General features: G+C 29.1%; 1 protein-coding gene across 1 annotated transcript in view; it reads right to left on the reverse strand.

The window, feature by feature from the left end:
* Positions 1 to 5119, reverse strand: part of LOC147802105 (cell adhesion molecule Dscam1-like) — a 90593-nt gene extending 85474 nt beyond the window's left edge. Inside the window, exon 1 of the mRNA XM_087154146.1 lies at positions 4685 to 5119. The gene's annotated coding sequence lies outside the window, so the exon portion shown is untranslated. The remainder of the gene's footprint in view (positions 1 to 4684) is intronic.
* Between the last annotated feature and the right edge of the window lie 881 nt (positions 5120 to 6000).

A 6000-nucleotide genomic window follows, 5' to 3' on the forward strand; every position in this document is an offset into this window, starting at 1 on the left:
GCAAGTATATAATATAAGCGAGTATATGCAAGTATATAATATAAGCGAGTATATGCAAGTATATAATATAAGCGAGTATATGCAAGTATATAATATAAGCGAGTATATGCAAGTATATAATATAAGCAAGTATATGCAAGTATATATTAAAAGCAAGTCTATACAAGTACGTAATATAAGAGAGTATATGCAAGTATATATTATAAGCAAGTATATGCAAGTATATAATACAAGCTAGTATATGCAAGCATATATTATATGCAAGTATATATTATAAGCATGTATATATTATAAGCAAGTCCATTCTAGTATATATTATAAGCAAGTATATTCTAGTGTATATTATAAGCAAGTATATTCTAGTATATATTAAAGGCAAGTATATATTAAAGGCAAGTATATATTATAAGCAAGTATCTAATATCAGCTAATATATGTAAGTATATATTACAAGCCAGTATATATTATAAGCCCATAGATTATTTTGGAGGATCCGCAGATGGTGTTTGATTTTTTGTTGGTGGACGGTCTCCTGGACGTGATCTAGCCTTGTTCCAGCCCAAGAGGAATACGTACCATCACCACCACCTCCACCACCATATATTATAAGCAAGTTTATATTATAAGTATATGCAAGTATATATTATAAGCAATGATATGCAAGTATATATTACAAGCAAGTATATTCTAGCATATATTATAAGCAAGTATCTAATATCAGCGAAAATATGCAATTATATATTATAAGCCTGTATATATTATAAGCCCATAGATTATTTTGGAGGATCCGCAGATGGTGTTTGATTTTCTGTCGGTAAGCGGTATCCTGGACGTGGTCTAGCCTTGTTCCGGCCCAAGAGGAATACGTACCACCACCACCATATATTATAAGCAAGTATATGTAAGTATATATTATAAGTATATGCAAGTATATATTATAAGCAAGTATATGGAAGTATATATTATAAGCAAGTATATGCAAGTATATATTATAAGCAAGTATATGCAAGTATATATTATAAGCAAGTATATATTATATGCAAGTATATATTATATGCAAGTATATATTATATGCAAGTATATATTATATGCAATTATATGCAAGTATATAATATAAGCGAGTATTGTAAGCTGGACTCCTGATGAAAATAACTTTTCCTAATGAAATTGAAATGCAAATCTATATTATAAGCAAGTATATAATGAAACTATAGCTGGACTCATGAATATAGCTAGTCATAATTGATTTGAAATACAAGTATGTAATGTATGCAAGTATATAATGTATGCAAGTATATAATGTATGCAAGTATATAATGTATGCAAGTATATAATGTATGCAAGTATATAATGCATGCAAGTATAATAAATATATGTAAGTATATAATATAAACTATAGCTGGTCTAATGATGAGCATAACTTGAAATAATTAAATTAAAACAAATATTAGAAAGTATATAATATTAACAAAAGCTGGACTAATGATAAAATTTAAATGCAAGTATATGCAAGCATATAATAAAAACTATTGCTGGACTAACGACGAACATAACTTGTCATAATTTAACAGAAATGCAAGTGTATAAAATAAGGAAGTTTAGGCAAGTACTTAATATAAAATATAGCTGGACTAATAATGAGTATAACTTTCTATAATTTTTTATTGAAATGCAAGTATATAATATATGCAAGTATATAATATATTCAAGTCTATAATATGAACTATAGCTGGACTAATGAATATTACTTGTCTTAATTAAATTTAAATGCAAATGTATAATATAAGCAAATATATAATATAAACTATAGCTGGAAACATGATGAATATAACTTGTCATAATTAAATTGAAATGCAAGTATACAATATAAGCACTTATATGCAAGCATATATTATTAACTACATCTGGACTAAGTATGAAATTGAAATGCAAGTATATAATATAAACTATAGCTGGACTAATGCTGAATATTACTTGTCATAATTAAATTAAATGCAAATATGTAATATATGCAAGTATAGAATGTACCCTATAGTTGTACTAATCATGAATATGACCTGTCTTAATTAAATTAAATGCAAATATAAGGTAGTATATAATATAAACTATAGCTGGACTAATGATGAATCTAACTTGTCATAATTAAATTGCAATGCAAGTATACAATATAAGCACTTTTATGCAAGCATATATTATTAACTACAACTGGACTAAGTATGAAATTGAAATGCAAGTATATAATATAAACTATACCTGGACTAATACTGAATATTACTTGTCATAATTAAATTAAATGCAAATATGTAATATATGCAAGTATAGAATGTACCCTATGGTTGTACTAATCATGAATATGACCTGTCTTAATTAAATTAAATGCAAATATAAGGTAGTATATAATATAAACTATAGCTGGACTAATGATGAATCTAACTTGTCATAATTAAATTGAAATGCAAGTATACAATATAAGCACTTATATGCAAGCATATATTATTAACTACAACTGGACTAAGTATGAAATTGAAATGCAAGTATATAATATAAACTATAGCTGGACTAATGCTGAATATTACTTGTCATAATTAAATTAAATGCAAATATGTAATATTGAATAATTATGTAATATTGAATAATATGTAATATTAATAAATTTTATCACTTTATAATATACCAGAAAAATATATTAACATGATCAAAGATATGTATGATAACAGCAAAGCATGTATAGAAGTAAATGGAGAATTAACTGAATTCTTTTTAGTAAAAACTGGCGTGAGACAGGGATGTGTTTTATCGGGATTTTTATTTATACTGGTGATAGACTGGATTATGCGAAACAGCTTGAAAGATGAAAAAAGAGGAATAAGGTGGAATTTCACAACTACTTTAGAAGACCTTGATTTTGCTGATGACATCGTACTTATTTCATCCAAATGTACAGACCTTCAACTTAAAACAGACAAATTCAACAAATATTCAAATAGTGTAGGTTTATTCATGAACAAGAAGAAAACTAAAGTAATGAGAATAAATCAAAAGAAAAATGACAAAATTAAAATCGAAAATCACGAAATAGATGACATAGAGTCATTTAGCTATTTAGGTTCTATTGTAGATAAAAAAGGTGGAAGTAGCGAAGATATTAGACAGAGAATAATCAAAGCAAGAACATGTTTTAAGGGATTACATAAATTTTGGAGAGAGTCAAATATTGAAATAAAGACAAAAATAGTTGTTTACAAAGCTATAGTTAGAGCAGTACTATTATATGGCGCAGAAACCTGGAAACAGACTAAGATCGAAATACAAAAATTAGAAACCTTTCAAAACAAATGTTTAAGATTTATTTTTAAAATTTTCTGGCCTTACAAAGTATCAAATCAAAATCTATTAAAGAAAGCTAAGATAAAAACAATCGAAGATGAAATTAAAAAACGAAGATGGAGCTGGCTCGGACATATCCTTAGAATGCCCAAAGAAAAAATTTCATCTGTTGCGCTTACATGGGCCCCTGATGGTAAGAGAACAAGAGGAAGACCCAGACTTACCATCCAGCGCATGTTTTTGGGCGAATTAAAAGAATGTGGAATATCTGGCTGGGAGGAAGCAAGATCTATTGCTAAAGACAGGAGGCGTTGGAGGGATATGCTGGAGGCCTTAAGTGCCCAAGGCACGTAGAGGATAAGTAAGTAAGTAAGTAATATTTGCAAGTATAGAATGTACCCTATAGTTATACTAATCATGAATATGACCTGTCATAATTAAATTAAATGCAAATGTAAGGTAGTATATAATATAAACTATAGCTGGACTAATGATGAATCTAACTCGTCATAATTAAATTGAAATTCAAGTATACAATATAAGCACTTATATGCAAGCATATATTATTAACTACAACTGGACTAAGTATGAAATTGAAATGCAAGTATATAATATAAACTATAGCTGGACTAATGCTGAATATTACTTGTCATAATTAAATTAAATGCAAATATGTAATATATGCAAGTATAGAATGTACCCTATATTTGAACTAATCATGAATATGACCTGTCATAATTAAATTAAATGCAAATATATGGTAGTATATAATATAAACTATAGCTGGACTAAAAATGAAATTGAAATGCAAGTATATAATATAAACTATAGCTGGACTAATGATAAAATTGAAATACAAGTATATACAAGCATTTAAAATAAACTATAACTGGACTCATGATGAATATAACTTATCATATTAAATTAAATGCAAGTATGTAGTATATACATGTATATAATGTAAAATATAGCTGGACTTATGATGAATATAACTTGTCATAATTCAATTGAAATGCATTTACTCAATTTAAGTATAAAATATAAACTATTTCTGGAATAATGATGAAAATGATATTTAAGTATATAATATAAACTACAGCTGGATTAATGACGAATATAGCTCACTAGCTCTAGCACTGAAGAAAAACCACGTACAACATAAATTATCAAAAACTTAAAGTATTGTCTGTAAACTGTCGTATAGCGCTAGGTTATAAAATAAATTTATAATGTTAACTTGGGCAATGCTTAAAGAATGGTTGTATGACAACAACTCAGAAAACCAAAATTGTGGCAGTCTTTACAAAAAAACAAAAAAAAAACATTTTGAAGAGGAAAACTTAAGAAAAAGGAATACCTTTTCAGTCCAGTGCTGAAAAAGAACGAGTCGAATATCTACATCACTCAGAAAACCAGACGTTACGCAGCAGGAACACAAATCTTTATTCGGTAAGTTGTGACAGCAACATACTGCTGAAGAATTGCGAATGTAGAATAGGTCTCAGGAAAGAAGGTGGTGATCTGTTGGACACATTGCTCAGACGGAAGATACGTTGATTGGATAAATTACAATTATTTTGAAGAAGACAGCAGATGAATGTTCATTTGCGCCATCCTTCCTAACCGTTTTACGGGGAAGGTGGAAAAAAAAAAACACGCTTCATTTAACGGAGAATGGATCCAGAAAAAGACGAAAATCGAATGCGCGATGTGAAGTCAGCAGGTTGAATTGGAAAACGAGTTGCAGTTAGGAAAAAATTAGAAGTTACGGTTAAGGCAGGCGTAGGAAGGTAAAATAAAAATTAAAGTGTTTAAATATTTGAGATAGTTACGGTTAAGAAATAAGAAAACGCGGAAAAGTAAAAGTTTTCACAGGAAACATCAAAGAAAGCCGAAGCACCTGTTATTCTACGAACTTGAGGGGAGCGACATTCCAGTCCACTTCCATAAGGGAAAGTGTAATAACTGTGTAAACCGACCAAGAGCCTTTCTTTATTTGTCTGAGTTAATTCTAAATACCGTCTGCATTGATTCATTAACACATTTTAGGTCACCCTCCCAAACCATTAATATTGAGTTTTAGTACGTGAAGATCCGATTATTAGATCGAAAGTAATCCGTGTTTTTTCTCTTTGTACGTTGGGTTTCATATGAAAATATTGGAATGTATAATTTAAATATTTCAATGTTAGTATTGCAATTATTGATTACTCGTTATTTCTTTTTAAAAATAATATAAAAAAATGATTTTAAAATAATAAAGTTTAAGTTTCATTATTTTTTTTACTTGATAAAGATTTTTTTTTATATTTCCAATGCCTACTTGTGTTAGTATTTCGTCAATTCAGGCCTTTATAGGGCAGAATTTTTGGCCACTCTTTCAGGGGTACCCTATGAGGTGGGTCAACGTTGCTCCCACAGTAGGAACAGAAAGTACAGAGAATGAAAGAACATCCATGCCTTGCTCGGGATTCGAACCCAGAACTTTTCTGAAACAAGGCCAGTTCCTTTACCCCTAAACAGTCTTGTAGGCCTTAATAAAGATTATTGGTCATTAAAAATGAGTTGATGCAGCTAAACAAAAAAAAAAGGAACATAGAGGTAATTAGAATTGTAAGTCCGCAAGATACGGTTTCTGGTGGATCACCGATGACAGGTGAGTGAGCAGGTGGG

This window comes from Parasteatoda tepidariorum, chromosome 10, assembly GCF_982258835.1.
Source record: "Parasteatoda tepidariorum strain Cologne lab strain chromosome 10, Ptep-v5.0, whole genome shotgun sequence".
NCBI lineage: Eukaryota > Metazoa > Arthropoda > Arachnida > Araneae > Theridiidae > Parasteatoda > Parasteatoda tepidariorum.